This window comes from Hordeum vulgare, chromosome 2H, assembly GCF_904849725.1.
Source record: "Hordeum vulgare subsp. vulgare chromosome 2H, MorexV3_pseudomolecules_assembly, whole genome shotgun sequence".
Lineage (NCBI taxonomy): Eukaryota > Viridiplantae > Streptophyta > Magnoliopsida > Poales > Poaceae > Hordeum > Hordeum vulgare.
The window spans coordinates 576,678,424-576,696,078 of NC_058519.1; the positions used below are offsets into that span (position 1 = coordinate 576,678,424).

Below are 17,655 nucleotides of genomic sequence, written 5' to 3' on the forward strand. Positions count from 1 at the left end.
GCTTGACACCCAACGACTAGTAGTAGTAGTAGTAGGGGCAAGCATAAGGAACAAATAGATAGTTGCATGTCGGATGCGATCATACCAGCACTAAAGCACCGGATCCCATCAGAACTCCAAAGTTAAGCGTGCTTGGGCGAGAGTAGTACTAGGATGGGTGACCTCCTGGGAAGTCCTCGTGTTGCATTCCCCTTTTTAAATATATTTTTGCGCCACGTGACGAGGATGACGCGGGAGCGTGATCTATATGACCTCATTTTCTTATTTTTGACGATTACTGTGTGACTTTTCCCACCGTGCTTGACACCCAACGACTAGTAGTAGTAGTAGTAGTAGTAGGGGCAAGCATAAAGAACAAATAGATAGTTGCATGTCGGATGCGATCATACCAGCACTAAAGCACCGGATCCCATCAGAACTCCAAAGTTAAGCGTGCTTGGGCGAGAGTAGTACTAGGATGGGTGACCTCCTGGGAAGTCCTCGTGTTGCATTCCCCTTTTTAAATATATTTTTGCGCCACGTGACAAGGATGACGCGGGAGCGTGATCTATATGACCTCATTTTCTTATTTTTGACGATTACTGTGTGACTTATCCCACCGCGCTTGACACCCAACGACTAGTAGTAGTAGTAGTAGTAGTAGTAGTAGTAGGGGCAAGCATAAGGAACAAATAGATAGTTGCATGTCGGATGCGATCATACCAGCACTAAAGCACCGGATCCCATCAGAACTCCGAAGTTAAGCGTGCTTGGGCGAGAGTAGTACTAGGATGGGTGACCTCTATTTTTGCGCCACGTGACAAGGATGACGCGGGAGCGTGATCTATATGACCTTATTTTCTTATTTTTGACGATTACTATGTGACTTTTCCCACCGCGCTTGACACCCAACGACTAGTAATAGTAGTAGTAGTAGTAGTAGTAGGGGCAAGCATAAGGAACAAATAGATAGATGCATGTTGGATGCGATCATACCAGCACTAAAGCACCGGATCCCATCAGAACTCTGAAGTTAAGCGTGCTTGGGCGAGAGTAGTACTAGGATGGGTGACCTCCTGGGAAGTCCTCGTGTTGCATTCCCCTTTTTAAATATATTTTTGCGCCACGTGACAAGGATGACGCGGGAGCGTGATCTATATGACCTCATTTTCTTATTTTTGACGATTACTGTGTGACTTTTCCCACCGTGCTTGACACCCAACGACTAGTAGTAGTAGTAGTAGGGGCAAGCATAAGGAACAAATAGATAGTTGCATGTCGGATGCGATCATAACAGCACTAAAGCACCGGATCCCATCAAAACTCCGAAGTTAAGCGTGCTTGGGCGAGAGTAGTACTAGGATGGGTGACCTCCTGGGAAGTCCTCGTGTTGCATTCCCCTTTTTAAATATATTTTTGCGCCACGTGACAAGGATGACGCGGGAGCGTGATCTATATGACCTCATTTACTTATTTTTGACGATTACTGTGTGACTTTTCCCACCGCGCTTGACACCCAACGACTAGTAGTAGTAGTAGTAGTAGTAGTAGTAGTAGTAGTAGGGGCAAGCATAAGGAACAAATAGATAGTTGCATGTTGGATGCGATCATACCAGCACTAAAGCACCGGATCCCATCAGAACTCCGAAGTTAAGCGTGCTTGGGCGAGAGTAGTACTAGGATGGGTGACCTCCTGGGAAGTCCTCGTGTTGCATTCCCCTTTTTAAATATATTTTTGCGCCACGTGACAAGGATGACGCGGGACCGTGATCTATATGACCTCATTTTCTTATTTTTGACGATTACTGTGTGACTTTTCCCACCGCGCTTGACACCCAACGACTAGTAGTAGTAGTAGTAGTAGGGGCAAGCATAAGGAACAAATAGATAGTTGCATGTCGGATGCGATCATACCAGCACTAAAGCACGGGATCCCATCAGAACTCCGAAGTTAAGCGTGCTTGGGCGAGAGTAGTACTAGGATGGGTGACCTCCTTGGAAGTCCTCGTGTTGCATTCCCCTTTTTAAATATATTTTTGCGCCACGTGACAAGGATGACGCGGGAGCGTGATCTATATGACCTCATTTTCTTATTTTTGACGATTACTGTGTGACTTTTCCCACCGCGCTTGACACCCAACGACTACTAGTAGTAGTAGTAGGGGCAAGCATAAGGAACAAATAGATAGTTGCATGTCGGATGCGATCATACCAGCACTAAAGCATCGGATCCCATCAGAACTCCGAAGTTAAGCGTGCTTGGGCGAAAGTAGTACTAGGATGGGTGACCTCCTGGGAAGTCCTCGTGTTGCATTCCCCTTTTTAAATATATTTTTGCACCACGTGACAAGGATGACGCGGGAGCGTGATCTATATGACCTCATTTTCTTATTTTTGACGATTACTGTGTGACTTTTCCCACCGCGCTTGACACCCAACGACTAGTAGTAGTAGTAGTAGGGGCAAGCATAAGGAACAAATAGATAGTTGGATGTCGGATGCGATCATACCAGCACTAAAGCACCGGATCCCATCAGAACTCCGAAGTTAAGCGTGCTTGGGCGAGAGTAGTACTAGGATGGGTGACCTCCTGGGAAGTCCTCGTGTTGCATTCCCCTTTTTAAATATATTTTTGCGCCACGTGACAAGGATGACGCGGGAGCGTGATCTATATGACCTCATTTTCTTATTTTTGACGATTACTGTGTGACTTTTCCCACCGTGCTTGACACCCAACGACTAGTAGTAGTAGTAGTAGTAGGGGCAAGCATAAGGAACAAATAGATAGTTGCATGTCGGATGCGATCATAACAGCACTAAAGCACCGGATCCCATCAGAACTCCGAAGTTAAGCGTGCTTGGGCGAGAGTAGTACTAGGATGGGTGACCTCCTGGGAAGTCCTCGTGTTGCATTCCCCTTTTTAAATATATTTTTGCGCCACGTGACAAGGATGACGCGGGAGCGTGATCTATATGACCTCATTTACTTATTTTTGACGATTACTGTGTGACTTTTCCCACCGCGCTTGACACCCAACGACTAGTAGTAGTAGTAGTAGTAGTAGTAGTAGTAGGGGCAAGCATAAGGAACAAATAGATAGTTGCATGTTGGATGCGATCATACCAGCACTAAAGCACCGGATCCCATCAGAACTCCGAAGTTAAGCGTGCTTGGGCGAGAGTAGTACTAGGATGGGTGACCTCCTGGGAAGTCCTCGTGTTGCATTCCTCTTTTTAAATATATTTTTGCGCCACGTGACAAGGATGACGCGGGACCGTGATCTATATGACCTCATTTTCTTATTTTTGACGATTACTGTGTGACTTTTCCCACCGTGCTTGACACCCAACGACTAGTAGTAGTAGTAGTAGTAGGGGCAAGCATAAGGAACAAATAGATAGTTGCATGTCGGATGCGATCATACCAGCACTAAAGCACGGGATCCCATCAGAACTCCGAAGTTAAGCGTGCTTGGGCGAGAGTAGTACTAGGATGGGTGACCTCCTGGGAAGTCCTCGTGTTGCATTCCCCTTTTTAAATATATTTTTGCGCCACGTGACAAGGATGACGCGGGAGCGTGATCTATATGACCTCATTTTCTTATTTTTGACGATTACTGTGTGACTTTTCCCACCGCGCTTGACACCCAACGACTAGTAGTAGTAGTAGTAGTAGTAGTAGGGGCAAGCATAAGGAACAAATAGATAGTTGCATGTCGGATGCGATCATACCAGCACTAAAGCATCGGATCCCATCAGAACTCCGAAGTTAAGCGTGCTTGGGCGAAAGTAGTACTAGGATGGGTGACCTCCTCGGAAGTCCTCGTGTTGCATTCCCCTTTTTAAATATATTTTTGCGCCACGTGACAAGGATGACGCGGGAGCGTGATCTATATGACCTCATTTTCTTATTTTTGACGATTACTGTGTGACTTTTCCCACCGCGCTTGACACCCAACGACTAGTAGTAGTAGTAGTAGTACGGGAAAGCATAAGGAACAAATAGATAGTTGCATGTCGGATGCGATCATAACAGCACTAAAGCATCGGATCCCATCAGAACTCCGAAGTTAAGCGTGCTTGGGCGAGAGTAGTACTAGGATGGGTGACCTCCTGGGAAGTCCTCGTGTTGCATCCCCCTTTTTAAATATATTTTTGCGCCACGTGACGAGGATGACGCGGGAGCGTGATCTATATGACCTCATTTTCTTATTTTTGACGATTACTGTGTGACTTTTCCCACCGTGCTTGACACCCAACGACTAGTAGTAGTAGTAGTAGGGGCAAGCATAAGGAACAAATAGATAGTTGCATGTCGGATGCGATCATACCAGCACTAAAGCACCGGATCCCATCAGAACTCCAAAGTTAAGCGTGCTTGGGCGAGAGTAGTACTAGGATGGGTGACCTCCTGGGAAGTCCTCGTGTTGCATTCCCCTTTTTAAATATATTTTTGCGCCACGTGACAAGGATGGCGCGGGAGCGTGATCTATATGACCTCATTTTCTTATTTTTGACGATTACTGTGTGACTTTTCCCACCGCGCTTGACACCCAACGACTAGTAGTAGTAGTGGTAGTAGTAGTAGTAGTAGGGGCAAGCATAAGGAACAAATAGATAGTTGCATGTCGGATCCGATCATACCAGCACTAAAGCATCGGATCCCATCAGAACTCCGAAGTTAAGCGTGCTTGGGCGAAAGTAGTACTAGGATGGGTGACCTCCTGGGAAGTCCTCGTGTTGCATTCCCCTTTTTAAATATATTTTTGCGCCACGTGACAAGGATGACGCGGGAGCGTGATCTATATGACCTCATTTTCTTATTTTTGACGATTACTGTGTGACTTTTCCCACCGCGCTTGACACCCAACGACTAGTAGTAGTAGTAGTAGTAGTAGTAGTAGTAGTAGTAGTAGTAGTAGTAGGAGTAGTAGTAGTAGGGGAAAGCATAAGGAACAAATAGATAGTTGCATGTCGGATGCGATCATACCAGCACTAAAGCACCGGATCCCATCAGAACTTCGAAGTTAAGCGTGCTTGGGCGAGAGTAGTACTAGGATGGGTGACCTCCTGGGAAGTCCTCGTGTTGCATTCCCCTTTTTAAATATATTTTTGCGCCACGTGACAAGGATGACGCGGGAGCGTGATCTATATGACCTCATTTTCTTATTTTTGACGATTACTGTGTGACTTTTTCCACCGCGCTTGACACCCAACGACTAGTAGTAGTAGTAGTAGTAGGGGCAAGCATAAGGAACAAATAGATAGTTGTTGCATTCCCCTTTTTAAATATATTTTTGCGCCACGTGACAAGGATGACGCGGGAGCGTGATCTATATGACCTCATTTTCTTATTTTTGACGATTACTGTGTGACTTTTTCCACCGCGCTTGACACCCAACGACTAGTAGTAGTAGTAGTAGTAGGGGCAAGCATAAGGAACAAATAGATAGTTGCATGTCGGATGCGATCATACCAGCACTAAAGCACCGGATCCCATCAGAACTCCGAAGTTAAGCGTGCTTGGGCGAGAGTAGTACTAGGATGGGTGACCTCCTGGGAAGTCCTCGTGTTGCATTCCCCTTTTTAAATATATTTTTGCGCCACGTGACAAGGATGACGCGGGACCGTGATCTATATGACCTCATTTTCTTATTTTTGACGATTACTGTGTGACTTTTCCCACCGCGCTTGACACCAACGACTAATAGTAGTAGTAGTAGTAGTAGTAGTAGTAGTAGTAGGAGTAGTAGTAGTAGGAGTAGTAGTAGTAGTAGGGGAAAGCATAAGGAACAAATAGATAGTTGCATGTCGGATGCGATCATACCAGCACTAAAGCACCGGATCCCATCAGAACTCCGAAGTTAAGCGTGCTTGGGCGAGAGTAGTACTAGGATGGGTGACCTCCTGGGAAGTCCTCGTGTTGCATTCCCCTTTTTAGATATATTTTTGCGCCACGTGACAAGGATGACGCGGGACCGTGATCTATATGACCTCATTTTCTTATTTTTGACGATTACTGTGTGACTTTTCCCACCGCGCTTGACACCCAACGACTAATAGTAGTAGTAGTAGTAGTAGTAGTAGTAGTAGTAGGAGTAGTAGTAGTAGTAGTGGAAACCATAAGGAACAAATAGATAGTTGCATGTCGGATGCGATCATACCAGCACTAAAGCACCGGATCCCATCAGAACTCCGAAGTTAACCGTGCTTGGGCGAGAGTAGTACTAGGATGGGTGACCTCCTCGGAAGTCCTCGTGTTGCATTCCCCTTTTTAAATATATTTTTGCGCCACGTGACAAGGATGACGCGGGAGCGTGATCTATATGACCTCATTTTCTTATTTTTGACAATTACTGTGTGACTTTTCCCACCGCGCTTGAAACCCAACGACTAGTAGTAGTAGTGGTAGTAGTAGTAGTAGTAGTAGGGGCAAACATAAGGAACAAATAGATAGTTGCATGTCGGATGCGATCATACCAGCACTAAAGCACCGGATCAGGAAGTCCTCGTGTTGCATTCCCCTTTTTAAATATATTTTTGCGCCACGTGACAAGGATGACGCGGGACCGTGATCTATATGACCTCATTTTCTTATTTTTGACGATTATTGTGTGACTTTTCCCACCGCGCTTGACACCCAACGACTAGTAGTAGTAGTAGTAGTAAGGGCAAGCATAAGGAACAAATAGATAGTTGCATGTCGGATCCGATCATACCAACACTAAAGCACCGGATCCCATCAGAACTCTGAAGTTAAGCGTGCTTGGGCGAGAGTAGTACTAGGATGGGTGACCTCCTGGGAAGTCCTCGTGTTGCATTCCCCTTTTTAAATATATTTTTGCGCCACGTGACAAGGATGACGCGGGAGCGTGATCTATATGACCTCATTTTCTTATTTTTGACGATTACTGTGTGACTTTTCCCACCGCGCTTGACACCCAACGACTAGTAGTAGTAGTGGTAGTAGTAGTAGTAGTAGTAGGGGAAAGCATAAGGAACAAATAGATAGTTGCATGTCGGATGCGATCATACCAGCACTAAAGCACCGGATCCCATCAGAACTCCGAAGTTAAGCGTGCTTGGGCGAGAGTAGTACTAGGATGGGTGACCTCCTGGGAAGTCCTCGTGTTGCATTCCCCTTTTTAAATATATTTTTGCGCCACGTGACAAGGATGACGCGGGAGCGTGATCTATATGACCTCATTTTCTTATTTTTGACGATTACTGTGTGACTTTTCCCACCGCGCTTGACACCCAACGACTAGTAGTAGTAGTGGTAGTAGTAGTAGTAGTAGTAGGGGAAAGCATAAGGAACAAATAGATAGTTGCATGTCGGATGCGATCATACCAGCACTAAAGCACCGGATCCCATCAGAACTCCGAAGTTAAGCGTGCTTGGGCGAGAGTAGTACTAGGATGGGTGACCTCCTGGGAAGTCCTCGTGTTGCATTCCCCTTTTAAAATATATTTTTGCGCCACGTGACAAGGATGACGCGGGAGCGTGATCTATATGACCTCATTTTCTTATTTTTGACGATTACTGTGTGACTTTTCCCACCGCGCTTGACACCCAACGACTAGTAGTAGTAGTAGTAATAGTAGTAGTAGTAGTAGTAGGGGCCAGCATAAGGAACAAATAGATAGTTGCATGTCGGATGTGATCATACCAGCACTAAAGCACCGGATCCCATCAGAACTCCGAAGTTAAGCGTGCTTGGGCGAGAGTAGTACTAGGATGGGTGACCTCGTGGGTAGTCCTTGTGTTGCATTCCCCTTTTTAAATATATTTTTGCGCCACGTGACAAGGATGACGCGGGAGCGTGATCTATATGACCTCATTTTCTTATTTTTGACGATTACTGTGTGACTTTTCCCACCACGCTTGACACCCAACGACTAGTAGTAGTAGTGGTAGTAGTAGTAGTAGTAGGGGCAAGCATAAGGAACAAATAGATAGTTGCATGTCGGATGCGATCATAGCAGCACTAAAGCACCGGATCCCATCAGAACTCCGAAGTTAAGCGTGCTTGGGCGAGAGTAGTACTAGGATGGGTGACCTCCTGGGAAGTCCTCGTGTTGCATTCCCCTTTTTAAATATATTTTTGCGCCACGTGACAAGGATGACGCGGGAGCGTGATCTATATGACCTCATTTTCTTATTTATGACGATTACTGTGTGACTTTTCCCACCGCGCTTGACACCCAACGACTAGTAGTAGTAGTAGTAGTAGTAGGGGCAAGCATAAGGAACAAATAGATAGTTGCATGTCGGATGCGATCATACCAGCACTAAAGCACCGGATCCCATCAGAACTCCGAAGTTAAGCGTGCTTGGGCGAGAGTAGTACTAGGATGGGTGACCTCCTGGGAAGTCCTCGTGTTGCATTCCCCTTTTTAAATATATTTTTGCGCCACGTGACAAGGATGATGCGGGAGCGTGATCTATATGACCTCATTTTCTTATTTTTGACGATTACTGTGTGACTTTTCCCACCGCGCTTGACACCCAACGACTAGTAGTAGTAGTAGTAGTAGTAGTAGTAGTAGGGGCAAGCATAAGGAACAAATAGATAGTTGCATGTCGGATGCGATCATACCAGCACTAAAGCACCGGATCCCATCAGAACTCCGAAGTTAAGCGTGCTTGGGCGAGAGTAGTACTAGGATGGGTGACCTCTATTTTTGCGCCACGTGACAAGGATGACGCGGGAGCGTGATCTATATGACCTCATTTTCTTATTTTTGACGATTACTGTGTGACTTTTCCCACCGCGCTTGACACCCAACGACTAGTAGTAGTAGTAGTAGTAGTAGTAGTAGTAGTAGTAGTAGTAGTAGTAGTAGTAGTAGTAGTTGTAGTAGTAGTAGTAGTAGGGGCAAGCATAAGGAACAAATAGATAGTTGCATGTCGGATGCGATCATACCAGCACTAAAGCACCGGATCTCATCAGAACTCCGAAGTTAAGCGTGCTTGGGCGAGAGTAGTACTAGGATGGGTGACCTCCTGGGAAGTCCTCGTGTTGCATTCCCCTTTTTAAATATATTTTTGCGCCACGTGACAAGGATGACGCGGGAGCGTGATCTATATGACCTCATTTTCTTATTTTTGACGATCACTGTGTGACTTTTCCCACCGCGCTTGACACCCAACGACTAGTAGTAGTAGTAGTAGTAGGGGCAAGCATAAGGAACAAATAGATAGTTGCATGTCGGAAACGATCATAACAGCACTAAAGCACCGGATCCCATCAGAACTCCGAAGTTAAGCGTGCTTGGGCGAGAGTAGTACTAGGATGGGTGACCTCCTGGGAAGTCCTCGTGTTGCATTTCCCTTTTTAAATATATTTTTGCGCCACGTGACAAGGATGACGCGGGACCGTGATCTATATGACCTCATTTTCTTATTTTTGACGATTACTGTGTGACTTTTCCCACCGCGCTTGACACCCAACGACTAGTAGTAGTAGTAGTAGTAGTAGTAGTAGTAGTACGGGAAAGCATAAGGAACAAATAGATAGTTGCATGTCGGATGCGATCATACCAGCACTAAAGCACCGGATCCCATCAGAACTCCGAAGTTAAGCGTTCTTGGGCGAGAGTAGTACTAGGATGGGTGACCTCAGTCCTCGTGTTGCATTCCCCTTTTTAAATATATTTTTGCGCCACGTGACAAGGATGACGCGGGACCGTGATCTATATGACCTGATTTTCTTATTTTTGACGATTACTGTGTGACTTTTCCCACCGCGCTTGACACCCAACGACTAGTAGTAGTAGTAGTAGTAGGGGCAAGCATAAGGAACAAATAGATAGTTGCATGTCGGATGCTATCATACCAGCACTAAATCACCGGATCCCATCAGAACTCCGAAGTTAAGCGTGCTTGGGCGAGAGTAGTACTAGGATGGGTGACCTCCTGGGAAGTCCTCGTGTTGCATTCCCCTTTTTAAATATATTTTTGCGCCGCGTGACAAGGATGACGCGGGAGCGTGATCTATATGACCTCATTTTCTTATTTTTGACGATTACTGTGTGACTTTTCCCACCGCGCTTGACACCCAACGACTAGTAGTAGTAGTAGTAGTAGTAGTAGGGGCAAACATAAGGAACAAATAGATAGTTGCATGTCGGATGCGATCATACCAGCACTAAAGCACCGGATCCCATCAGAACTCCGAAGTTAAGCGTGCTTGGGCGAGAGTAGTACTAGGATGGGTGACCTCTATTTTTGCGCCACGTGACAAGGATGACGCGGGAGCGTGATCTATATGACCTCATTTTCTTATTTTTGACGATTACTGTGTGACTTTTCCCACCGCGCTTGACACCCAACGACTAGTAGTAGTAGTAGTAGTAGTAGTAGTAGTAGTAGTAGTAGTAGTAGTAGTAGTAGTTGTAGTAGTAGTAGTAGTAGTTGTAGTAGTAGTAGTAGTAGTTGTAGTAGTAGTAGTAGTAGGGGAAAGCATAAGGAACAAATAGATAGTTGCATGTCGGATGCGATCATACCAGCACTAAAGCACCGGATCCCATCAGAACTCCGAAGTTAAGCGTGCTTGGGCGAGAGTAGTACTAGGATGGGTGACCTCCTGGGAAGTCCTCGTGTTGCATTCCCCTTTTTAAATATATTTTTGCGCCACGTGACAAGGATGACGCGGGAGCGTGATCTATATGACCTCATTTTCTTATTTTTGACGATTACTGTGTGACTTTTCCCACCGCGCTTGACACCCAACGACTAGTAGTAGTAGTAGTAGTAGTAGTAGTAGTAGTAGTAGTAGTAGGGGTAAGCATAAGGAACAAATAGATAGTTGCATGTCGGATGCGATCATACCAGCACTAAAGCACCGGATCCCATCAGAACTCCGAAGTTAAGCGTGCTTGGGCGACCTCCTGGGAAGTCCTCGTGTTGCATTCCCCTTTTTAAATATATTTTTGCGCCACGTGACAAGGATGACGCGGGAGCGTGATCTATATGACCTCATTTTTTTTTTTGACGATTACTGTGTGACTTTTCCCACCGCGCTTGACACCCAACGACTAGTAGTAGTAGTGGTAGTAGTAGTAGTAGTAGGGGCAAGCATAAGGAACAAATAGATAGTTGCATGTCGGATGCGATCATACCAGCACTAAAGCACCGGATCCCATCAGAACTCCGAAGTTAAGCGTGCTTGGGCGAAAGTAGTACTAGGATGGGTGACCTCCTGGGAAGTCCTCGTGTTGCATTCCCCTTTTTAAATATATTTTTGCGCCACGTGACAAGGATGACGCGGGAGCGTGATCTATATGACCTCATTTTCTTATTTTTGACGATTACTGTGTGACTTTTCCCACCGCGCTTGACACCCAACGACTAGTAGTAGTAGTAGTAGTAGTAGTAGTAGTACGGGAAAGCATAAGGAACAAATAGATAGTTGCATGTCGGATGCGATCATACCAGCACTAAAGCACCGGATCCCATCAGAACTCCGAAGTTAAGCGTGCTTGGGCGAGAGTAGTACTAGGATGGGTGACCTCAGTCCTCGTGTTGCATTCCCCTTTTTAAATATATTTTTGCGCCACGTGACAAGGATGACGCGGGACCGTGATCTATATGACCTCATTTTCTTATTTTTGACGATTACTGTGTGACTTTTCCCACCGCGCTTGACACCCAACGACTAGTAGTAGTAGTAGTAGTAGTAGGGGCAAGCATAAGGAACAAATAGATAGTTGCATGTCGGATGCGATCATACCAGCACTAAAGCACCGGATCCCATCAGAACTCCGAAGTTAAGCGTGCTTCGGCGAGAGTAGTACTAGGATGGGTGACCTCCTGGGAAGTCCTCGTGTTGCATTCCCCTTTTTAAATATATTTTTGCGCCGCGTGACAAGGATGACGCGGGAGCGTGATCTATATGACCTCATTTTCTTATTTTTGACGATTACTGTGTGACTTTTCCCACCGCGCTTGACACCCAACGACTAGTAGTAGTAGTAGTAGTAGTAGTAGGGGCAAGCATAAGGAACAAATAGATAGTTGCATGTCGGATGGGATCATACCAGCACTAAAGCACCGGATCCCATCAGAACTCCGAAGTTAAGCGTGCTTGGGCGAGAGTAGTACTAGGATGGGTGACCTCGTGGGAAGTCCTCGTGTTGCATTCCCCTTTTTAAATATATTTTTGCGCCACGTGACAAGGATGACGCGGGAGCGTGATCTATATGACCTCATTTTCTTATTTTTGACGATTACTGTGTGATTTTTCCCACCGCGCTTGACACCCAACGACTAGTAGTAGTAGCAGTAGTAGTAGTAGTAGTAGGGGCAAGCATAAGGAACAAATAGATAGTTGCATGTCGGATGCGATCATACCAGCACTAAAGCACCGGATCCCATCAGAACTCCGAAGTTAAGCGTGCTTGGGCGAGAGTAGTACTAGGATGGGTGACCTCCTGGGAAGTCCTCGTGTTGCATTCCCCTTTTTAAATATATTTTTGCGCCACGTGACAAGGATGACGCGGGAGCGTGATCTATATGACCTCATTTTCTTATTTTTGACGATTACTGTGTGACTTTTCCCACCGTGCTTGACACCCAACGACTAGTAGTAGTAGTAGGGGCAAGCATAAGGAACAAATAGATAGTTGCATGTCGGATGCGATCATACCAGCACTAAAGCACCGGATCCCATCAGAACTACGAAGTTAAGCGTGCTTGGGCGAGAGTAGTACTAGGATGGGTGACCTCGTGGGAAGTCCTCGTGTTGCATTCCCCTTTTTAAATATATTTTTGCGCCACGTGACAAGGATGACGCGGGAGCGTGATCTATATGACCTCACTTTCTTATTTTTGACGATTACTGTGTGACTTTTCCCACCGCGCTTGACACCCAACGACTAGTAGTAGTAGTAGTAGTAGTAGTAGTAGTAGTAGTAGTAGGGGCAAGCATAAGGAACAAATAGATAGTTGCATGTCGGATGCGATCATACGAGCACTAAAGCACCGGATCCCATCAGAACTCCGAAGTTAAGCGTGCTTGGGCGAGAGTAGTACTAGGATGGGTGACCTCTATTTTTGCGCCACGTGACAAGGATGACGCGGGAGCGTGATCTATATGACCTCATTTTCTTATTTTTGACGATTACTGTGTGACTTTTCCCACCGCGCTTGACACCCAACGACTAGTAGTAGTAGTAGTAGTAGTAGTAGTAGTAGTAGTAGTAGTAGTAGTAGTAGTAGTAGTAGGGGCAAGCATAAGGAACAAATAGATAGTTGCATGTCGGATGCGATCATACCAGCACTAAAGCACCGGATCCCATCAGAACTCCGAAGTTAAGCGTGCTTGGGCGAGAGTAGTACTAGGATGGGTGACCTCCTGGGAAGTCCTCGTGTTGCATTCCCCTTTTTAAATATATTTTTGCGCCACGTGACAAGGATGACGCGGGAGCGTGATCTATATGACCTCATTTTCTTATTTTTGACGATTACTGTGTGACTTTTCCCACCGTGCTTGACACCCAACGATTAGTAGTAGTAGTAGTAGTAGGGGCAAGCATAAGGAACAAATAGATAGTTGCATGTCGGTTGCGATCATAACTACACTAAAGCACCGGATCCCATCAAAACTCCGAAGTTAAGCGTGCTTGGGCGAGAGTAGTACTAGGATGGGTGACCTCCTGGGAAGTCCTCGTGTTGCATTCCCCTTTTTAAATATATTTTTGCGCCACGTGACAAGGATGACGCGGGAGCGTGATCTATATGACCTCATTTACTTATTTTTGACGATTACTGTGTGACTTTTCCCACCGCGTTTCACACCCAACGACTAGTAGTAGTAGTAGTAGTAGTAGTAGTAGTAGTAGTAGGGGCAACCATAAGGAACAAATAGATAGTTGCATATCGGATGCGATCATACCAGCACTAAAGCACCGGATCCCATCAAAACTCCGAAGTTAAGCGTGCTTGGGCGAGAGTAGTACTAGGATGGGTGACCTCCTGGGAAGTCCTCGTGTTGCATTCCCCTTTTTAAATATATTTTTGCGCCACGTGACAAGGATGACGCGGGACCGTGATCTATATGACCTTATTTTCTTATTTTTGACGATTACTGTGTGACTTTTCCCACCGCGCTTGACACCCAACGAATAGTAGTAGTAGTAGTAGGGGCAAGCATAAGGAACAAATAGATAGTTGCATGTCGGATGCGATCATACCAGCACTAAAGCACCGGATCCCATCAGAACTCCGAAGTTAAGCGTGCTTGGGTGAGAGTAGTACTAGGATGGGTGACCTCCTGGGAAGTCCTCGTGTTGCATCCCCTTTTGAAATATATTTTTGCGCCACGTGACAAGGATGACGCGGGAGCGTGATCTATATGACCTCATTTTCTTATTTTTGACGATTACTGTGTGACTTTTCCCACCGCGCTTGACACCCAACGACTAGTAGTAGTAGTAGTAGTAGTAGTAGTAGTAGTAGGGGAAAGCATAAGGAACAAATAGATAGTTGCATGTCGGATGCGATCATACCAGCACTAAAGCACCGGATCCCATCAGAACTCCGAAGTTAAGCGTGCTTGGGCGAGAGTAGTACTAGGATGGGTGACCTCCTGGGAAGTCCTCGTTTTGCAATCCCCTTTTTAAATATATTTTTGCGCCACGTGACAAGGATGACGCGGGAGCGTGATCTATATGACCTCATTTTCTTATTTTTGACGATTACTGTGTGACTTTTCCCACCGCGCTTGACACCCAACGACTAGTAGTAGTAGTAGTAGTAGTAGTAGTAGTAGTAGTAGGGGCAAGCATAAGGAACAAATAGATAGTTGCATGTCGGATGCGATCATACCAGCACTAAAGCACCGGATCCCATCAGAACTCCGAAGTTAAGCGTGCTTGGGCGACCTCCTGGGAAGTCCTCGTGTTGCATTCCCCTTTTTAAATATATTTTTGCGCCACGTGACAAGGATGGCGCGGGAGCGTGATCTATATGACCTCATTTTCTTATTTTTGACGATTACTGTGTGACTTTTCCCACCGCGCTTGACACCCAACGACTAGTAGTAGTAGTGGTAGTAGTAGTAGTAGTAGGGGCAAGCATAAGGAACAAATAGATAGTTGCATGTCGGATCCGATCATACCAGCACTAAAGCATCGGATCCCATCAGAACTCCGAAGTTAAGCGTGCTTGGGCGAAAGTAGTACTAGGATGGTGACCTCCTGGGAAGTCCTCGTGTTGCATTCCCCTTTTTAAATATATTTTTGCGCCACGTGACAAGGATGACGCGGGAGCGTGATCTATATGACCTCATTTTCTTATTTTTGACGATTACTGTGTGACTTTTCCCACCGCGCTTGACACCCAACGACTAGTAGTAGTAGTAGTAGTAGTACGGGAAAGCATAAGGAACAAATAGATAGTTGCATGTCGGATGCGATCATAACAGCACTAAAGCATCGGATCCCATCAGAACTCCGAAGTTAAGCGTGCTCGGGCGGGAGTAGTACTAGGATGGGTGACCTCCTGGGAAGTCCTCGTGTTGCATTCCCCTTTTTAAATATATTTTTGCGCCACGTGACGAGGATGACGCGGGAGCGTGATCTATATGACCTCATTTTCTTATTTTTGACGATTACTGTGTGACTTTTCCCACCGTGCTTGACACCCAACGACTAGTAGTAGTAGTAGTAGTAGTAGTAGGGGCAAGCATAAAGAACAAATAGATAGTTGGATGTCGGATGCGATCATACCAGCACTAAAGCACCGGATCCCATCAGAACTCCAAAGTTAAGCGTGCTTGGGCGAGAGTAGTACTAGGATGGGTGACCTCCTGGGAAGTCCTCGTGTTGCATTCCCCTTTTTAAATATATTTTTGCGCCACGTGACAAGGATGACGCGGGAGCGTGATCTATATGACCTCATTTTCTTATTTTTGACGATTACTGTGTGACTTATCCCACCGCGCTTGACACCCAACGACTAGTAGTAGTAGTAGTAGTAGTAGTAGTAGTAGGGGCAAGCATAAGGAACAAATAGATAGTTGCATGTCGGATGCGATCATACCAGCACTAAAGCACCGGATCCCATCAGAACTCCGAAGTTAAGCGTGCTTGGGCGAGAGTAGTACTAGGATGGGTGACCTCTATTTTTGCGCCACGTGACAAGGATGACGCGGGAGCGTGATCTATATGACCTTATTTTCTTATTTTTGACGATTACTATGTGACTTTTCCCACCGCGCTTGACACCCAACGACTAGTAGTAGTAGTAGTAGTAGTAGTAGTAGTAGTAGTAGTAGTAGTAGTAGTAGTAGGGGCAAGCATAAGGAACAAATAGATAGTTGCATGTCGGATGCGATCATACCAGCACTAAAGCACCGGATCCCATCAGAACTCCGAAGTTAAGCGTGCTTGGGCGAGAGTATTACTAGGATGGGTGACCTCCTGGGAAGTCCTCGTGTTGCATTCCCCTTTTTAAATATATTTTTGCGCCACGTGACAAGGATGACGCGGGAGCGTGATCTATATGACCTCATTTTCTTATTTTTGACGATTACTGTGTGACTTTTCCCACCGTGCTTGACACCCAACGACTAGTAGTAGTAGTAGTAGTAGTAGGGGCAAGCATAAGGAACAAATAGATCGTTGCATGTCGGATGCGATCATAACAGCACTAAAGCACCGGATCCCATCAGAACTCCGAAGTTAAGCGTGCTTGGGCGAGAGTAGTACTAGGATGGGTGACCTCCTGGGAAGTCCTCGTGTTGCATTCCCCTTTTTAAATATATTTTTGCGCCACGTGACAAGGATGACGCGGGAGCGTGATCTATATGACCTCATTTACTTATTTTTGACGATTACTGTGTGACTTTTCCCACCGCGCTTGACACCCAACGACTAGTAGTAGTAGTAGTAGTAGTAGTAGGGGCAAGCATAAGGAACAAATAGATAGTTGCATGTTGGATGCGATCATACCAGCACTAAAGCACCGGATCCCATCAGAACTCCGAAGTTAAGCGTGCTTGGGCGAGAGTAGTACTAGGATGGGTGACCTCCTGGGAAGTCCTCGTGTTGCATTCCCCTTTTTAAATATATTTTTGCGCCACGTGACAAGGATGACGCGGGACCGTGATCTATATGACCTCATTTTCTTATTTTTGACGATTACTGTGTGACTTTTCCCACCGCGCTTGACACCCAACGAGTAGTAGTAGTAGTAGTAGTAGGGGCAAGCATAAGGAACAAATAGATAGTTGCATGTCGGATGCGATCATACCAGCACTAAAGCACGGGATCCCATCAGAACTCCGAAGTTAAGCGTGCTTGGGCGAGAGTAGTACTAGGATGGGTGACCTCCTGGGAAGTCCTCGTGTTGCATTCCCCTTTTTAAATATATTTTTGCGCCACGTGACAAGGATGACGCGGCAGCGTGATCTATATGACCTCATTTTCTTATTTTTGACGATTACTGTGTGACTTTTCCCACCGCGCTTGACACCCAACGACTAGTAGTAGTAGTAGTAGGGGCAAGCATAAGGAACAAATAGATAGTTGCATGTCGGATGCGATCATACCAGCACTAAAGCATCGGATCCCATCAGAACTCCGAAGTTAAGCGTGCTTGGGCGAAAGTAGTACTAGGATGGGTGACCTCCTGGGAAGTCCTCGTGTTGCATTCCCCTTTTTAAATATATT

The 17,655-nt window shown here is 45.8% G+C and overlaps 47 non-coding genes and 9 pseudogenes across 47 annotated transcripts; all 56 read left to right on the forward strand.

The window, feature by feature from the left end:
- The first annotated feature begins 71 nt into the window (after positions 1-71).
- LOC123436077 lies at positions 72-190 on the forward strand. Its single transcript, XR_006627313.1, has one exon. It is a non-coding gene; the product is annotated as a 5S ribosomal RNA (ribosomal RNA).
- A 185-nt stretch (positions 191-375) lies between these two features.
- On the forward strand, positions 376-494 carry LOC123436078. The gene has a single exon (XR_006627314.1). It is a non-coding gene; the product is annotated as a 5S ribosomal RNA (ribosomal RNA).
- Positions 495-688: 194 nt separating this feature from the next.
- LOC123433496 lies at positions 689-801 on the forward strand (annotated as a pseudogene).
- Positions 802-961: 160 nt separating this feature from the next.
- On the forward strand, positions 962-1,080 carry LOC123435786. The gene has a single exon (XR_006627033.1). It is a non-coding gene; the product is annotated as a 5S ribosomal RNA (ribosomal RNA).
- Positions 1,081-1,259: 179 nt separating this feature from the next.
- LOC123432414 lies at positions 1,260-1,378 on the forward strand. Its single transcript, XR_006623998.1, has one exon. It is a non-coding gene; the product is annotated as a 5S ribosomal RNA (ribosomal RNA).
- A 200-nt stretch (positions 1,379-1,578) lies between these two features.
- LOC123434009 lies at positions 1,579-1,697 on the forward strand. Its single transcript, XR_006625302.1, has one exon. It is a non-coding gene; the product is annotated as a 5S ribosomal RNA (ribosomal RNA).
- A 182-nt stretch (positions 1,698-1,879) lies between these two features.
- On the forward strand, positions 1,880-1,998 carry LOC123438438. Its single transcript, XR_006629580.1, has one exon. It is a non-coding gene; the product is annotated as a 5S ribosomal RNA (ribosomal RNA).
- A 179-nt stretch (positions 1,999-2,177) lies between these two features.
- Positions 2,178-2,296, forward strand: LOC123438758. Its single transcript, XR_006629882.1, has one exon. It is a non-coding gene; the product is annotated as a 5S ribosomal RNA (ribosomal RNA).
- Positions 2,297-2,475: 179 nt separating this feature from the next.
- Positions 2,476-2,594, forward strand: LOC123434010. Its single transcript, XR_006625303.1, has one exon. It is a non-coding gene; the product is annotated as a 5S ribosomal RNA (ribosomal RNA).
- Positions 2,595-2,776: 182 nt separating this feature from the next.
- LOC123437887 lies at positions 2,777-2,895 on the forward strand. The gene has a single exon (XR_006629052.1). It is a non-coding gene; the product is annotated as a 5S ribosomal RNA (ribosomal RNA).
- Positions 2,896-3,089: 194 nt separating this feature from the next.
- On the forward strand, positions 3,090-3,208 carry LOC123434011. Its single transcript, XR_006625304.1, has one exon. It is a non-coding gene; the product is annotated as a 5S ribosomal RNA (ribosomal RNA).
- Positions 3,209-3,390: 182 nt separating this feature from the next.
- LOC123436699 lies at positions 3,391-3,509 on the forward strand. The gene has a single exon (XR_006627912.1). It is a non-coding gene; the product is annotated as a 5S ribosomal RNA (ribosomal RNA).
- Positions 3,510-3,697: 188 nt separating this feature from the next.
- On the forward strand, positions 3,698-3,816 carry LOC123432368. Its single transcript, XR_006623954.1, has one exon. It is a non-coding gene; the product is annotated as a 5S ribosomal RNA (ribosomal RNA).
- Positions 3,817-3,998: 182 nt separating this feature from the next.
- Positions 3,999-4,117, forward strand: LOC123431732. The gene has a single exon (XR_006623321.1). It is a non-coding gene; the product is annotated as a 5S ribosomal RNA (ribosomal RNA).
- A 179-nt stretch (positions 4,118-4,296) lies between these two features.
- LOC123436079 lies at positions 4,297-4,415 on the forward strand. The gene has a single exon (XR_006627315.1). It is a non-coding gene; the product is annotated as a 5S ribosomal RNA (ribosomal RNA).
- Positions 4,416-4,609: 194 nt separating this feature from the next.
- On the forward strand, positions 4,610-4,728 carry LOC123432812. The gene has a single exon (XR_006624381.1). It is a non-coding gene; the product is annotated as a 5S ribosomal RNA (ribosomal RNA).
- A 227-nt stretch (positions 4,729-4,955) lies between these two features.
- On the forward strand, positions 4,956-5,074 carry LOC123436543. Its single transcript, XR_006627762.1, has one exon. It is a non-coding gene; the product is annotated as a 5S ribosomal RNA (ribosomal RNA).
- A 367-nt stretch (positions 5,075-5,441) lies between these two features.
- Positions 5,442-5,560, forward strand: LOC123434012. Its single transcript, XR_006625305.1, has one exon. It is a non-coding gene; the product is annotated as a 5S ribosomal RNA (ribosomal RNA).
- Positions 5,561-5,792: 232 nt separating this feature from the next.
- Positions 5,793-5,911, forward strand: LOC123434013. The gene has a single exon (XR_006625306.1). It is a non-coding gene; the product is annotated as a 5S ribosomal RNA (ribosomal RNA).
- Positions 5,912-6,129: 218 nt separating this feature from the next.
- LOC123438421 lies at positions 6,130-6,248 on the forward strand. Its single transcript, XR_006629564.1, has one exon. It is a non-coding gene; the product is annotated as a 5S ribosomal RNA (ribosomal RNA).
- Positions 6,249-6,684: 436 nt separating this feature from the next.
- Positions 6,685-6,803, forward strand: LOC123432840. The gene has a single exon (XR_006624411.1). It is a non-coding gene; the product is annotated as a 5S ribosomal RNA (ribosomal RNA).
- A 197-nt stretch (positions 6,804-7,000) lies between these two features.
- Positions 7,001-7,119, forward strand: LOC123434015. Its single transcript, XR_006625308.1, has one exon. It is a non-coding gene; the product is annotated as a 5S ribosomal RNA (ribosomal RNA).
- A 197-nt stretch (positions 7,120-7,316) lies between these two features.
- LOC123434016 lies at positions 7,317-7,435 on the forward strand. The gene has a single exon (XR_006625309.1). It is a non-coding gene; the product is annotated as a 5S ribosomal RNA (ribosomal RNA).
- A 200-nt stretch (positions 7,436-7,635) lies between these two features.
- On the forward strand, positions 7,636-7,754 carry LOC123431686. The gene has a single exon (XR_006623274.1). It is a non-coding gene; the product is annotated as a 5S ribosomal RNA (ribosomal RNA).
- A 194-nt stretch (positions 7,755-7,948) lies between these two features.
- Positions 7,949-8,067, forward strand: LOC123437706. Its single transcript, XR_006628881.1, has one exon. It is a non-coding gene; the product is annotated as a 5S ribosomal RNA (ribosomal RNA).
- Positions 8,068-8,252: 185 nt separating this feature from the next.
- Positions 8,253-8,371, forward strand: LOC123434017. The gene has a single exon (XR_006625310.1). It is a non-coding gene; the product is annotated as a 5S ribosomal RNA (ribosomal RNA).
- Positions 8,372-8,565: 194 nt separating this feature from the next.
- LOC123433497 lies at positions 8,566-8,678 on the forward strand (annotated as a pseudogene).
- Positions 8,679-8,892: 214 nt separating this feature from the next.
- Positions 8,893-9,011, forward strand: LOC123435339. Its single transcript, XR_006626594.1, has one exon. It is a non-coding gene; the product is annotated as a 5S ribosomal RNA (ribosomal RNA).
- A 182-nt stretch (positions 9,012-9,193) lies between these two features.
- Positions 9,194-9,312, forward strand: LOC123433088. Its single transcript, XR_006624642.1, has one exon. It is a non-coding gene; the product is annotated as a 5S ribosomal RNA (ribosomal RNA).
- Positions 9,313-9,509: 197 nt separating this feature from the next.
- Positions 9,510-9,622, forward strand: LOC123433414 (annotated as a pseudogene).
- A 182-nt stretch (positions 9,623-9,804) lies between these two features.
- Positions 9,805-9,923, forward strand: LOC123437994. Its single transcript, XR_006629153.1, has one exon. It is a non-coding gene; the product is annotated as a 5S ribosomal RNA (ribosomal RNA).
- Positions 9,924-10,111: 188 nt separating this feature from the next.
- LOC123433498 lies at positions 10,112-10,224 on the forward strand (annotated as a pseudogene).
- Positions 10,225-10,474: 250 nt separating this feature from the next.
- On the forward strand, positions 10,475-10,593 carry LOC123434018. The gene has a single exon (XR_006625311.1). It is a non-coding gene; the product is annotated as a 5S ribosomal RNA (ribosomal RNA).
- Positions 10,594-10,799: 206 nt separating this feature from the next.
- Positions 10,800-10,897, forward strand: LOC123433554 (annotated as a pseudogene).
- A 192-nt stretch (positions 10,898-11,089) lies between these two features.
- LOC123437002 lies at positions 11,090-11,208 on the forward strand. Its single transcript, XR_006628207.1, has one exon. It is a non-coding gene; the product is annotated as a 5S ribosomal RNA (ribosomal RNA).
- A 194-nt stretch (positions 11,209-11,402) lies between these two features.
- On the forward strand, positions 11,403-11,515 carry LOC123433383 (annotated as a pseudogene).
- Positions 11,516-11,700: 185 nt separating this feature from the next.
- Positions 11,701-11,819, forward strand: LOC123438323. Its single transcript, XR_006629472.1, has one exon. It is a non-coding gene; the product is annotated as a 5S ribosomal RNA (ribosomal RNA).
- A 188-nt stretch (positions 11,820-12,007) lies between these two features.
- On the forward strand, positions 12,008-12,126 carry LOC123437153. Its single transcript, XR_006628349.1, has one exon. It is a non-coding gene; the product is annotated as a 5S ribosomal RNA (ribosomal RNA).
- Positions 12,127-12,320: 194 nt separating this feature from the next.
- Positions 12,321-12,439, forward strand: LOC123434019. Its single transcript, XR_006625312.1, has one exon. It is a non-coding gene; the product is annotated as a 5S ribosomal RNA (ribosomal RNA).
- A 176-nt stretch (positions 12,440-12,615) lies between these two features.
- Positions 12,616-12,734, forward strand: LOC123438658. The gene has a single exon (XR_006629790.1). It is a non-coding gene; the product is annotated as a 5S ribosomal RNA (ribosomal RNA).
- A 203-nt stretch (positions 12,735-12,937) lies between these two features.
- On the forward strand, positions 12,938-13,050 carry LOC123433592 (annotated as a pseudogene).
- Positions 13,051-13,243: 193 nt separating this feature from the next.
- On the forward strand, positions 13,244-13,362 carry LOC123434020. Its single transcript, XR_006625313.1, has one exon. It is a non-coding gene; the product is annotated as a 5S ribosomal RNA (ribosomal RNA).
- Positions 13,363-13,544: 182 nt separating this feature from the next.
- Positions 13,545-13,663, forward strand: LOC123433284. The gene has a single exon (XR_006624813.1). It is a non-coding gene; the product is annotated as a 5S ribosomal RNA (ribosomal RNA).
- Positions 13,664-13,863: 200 nt separating this feature from the next.
- LOC123437628 lies at positions 13,864-13,982 on the forward strand. The gene has a single exon (XR_006628803.1). It is a non-coding gene; the product is annotated as a 5S ribosomal RNA (ribosomal RNA).
- A 179-nt stretch (positions 13,983-14,161) lies between these two features.
- On the forward strand, positions 14,162-14,280 carry LOC123435640. Its single transcript, XR_006626884.1, has one exon. It is a non-coding gene; the product is annotated as a 5S ribosomal RNA (ribosomal RNA).
- Positions 14,281-14,476: 196 nt separating this feature from the next.
- On the forward strand, positions 14,477-14,595 carry LOC123437969. Its single transcript, XR_006629129.1, has one exon. It is a non-coding gene; the product is annotated as a 5S ribosomal RNA (ribosomal RNA).
- Positions 14,596-14,795: 200 nt separating this feature from the next.
- On the forward strand, positions 14,796-14,893 carry LOC123433555 (annotated as a pseudogene).
- A 194-nt stretch (positions 14,894-15,087) lies between these two features.
- On the forward strand, positions 15,088-15,205 carry LOC123433320. Its single transcript, XR_006624848.1, has one exon. It is a non-coding gene; the product is annotated as a 5S ribosomal RNA (ribosomal RNA).
- A 185-nt stretch (positions 15,206-15,390) lies between these two features.
- LOC123432331 lies at positions 15,391-15,509 on the forward strand. Its single transcript, XR_006623920.1, has one exon. It is a non-coding gene; the product is annotated as a 5S ribosomal RNA (ribosomal RNA).
- Positions 15,510-15,697: 188 nt separating this feature from the next.
- Positions 15,698-15,816, forward strand: LOC123436080. Its single transcript, XR_006627316.1, has one exon. It is a non-coding gene; the product is annotated as a 5S ribosomal RNA (ribosomal RNA).
- A 194-nt stretch (positions 15,817-16,010) lies between these two features.
- Positions 16,011-16,123, forward strand: LOC123433499 (annotated as a pseudogene).
- Positions 16,124-16,310: 187 nt separating this feature from the next.
- Positions 16,311-16,429, forward strand: LOC123437331. The gene has a single exon (XR_006628517.1). It is a non-coding gene; the product is annotated as a 5S ribosomal RNA (ribosomal RNA).
- A 185-nt stretch (positions 16,430-16,614) lies between these two features.
- LOC123437889 lies at positions 16,615-16,733 on the forward strand. The gene has a single exon (XR_006629053.1). It is a non-coding gene; the product is annotated as a 5S ribosomal RNA (ribosomal RNA).
- A 188-nt stretch (positions 16,734-16,921) lies between these two features.
- On the forward strand, positions 16,922-17,040 carry LOC123434021. Its single transcript, XR_006625314.1, has one exon. It is a non-coding gene; the product is annotated as a 5S ribosomal RNA (ribosomal RNA).
- A 182-nt stretch (positions 17,041-17,222) lies between these two features.
- On the forward strand, positions 17,223-17,341 carry LOC123436700. Its single transcript, XR_006627913.1, has one exon. It is a non-coding gene; the product is annotated as a 5S ribosomal RNA (ribosomal RNA).
- Positions 17,342-17,520: 179 nt separating this feature from the next.
- Positions 17,521-17,639, forward strand: LOC123438759. Its single transcript, XR_006629883.1, has one exon. It is a non-coding gene; the product is annotated as a 5S ribosomal RNA (ribosomal RNA).
- The last annotated feature ends 16 nt before the right edge of the window (positions 17,640-17,655 follow it).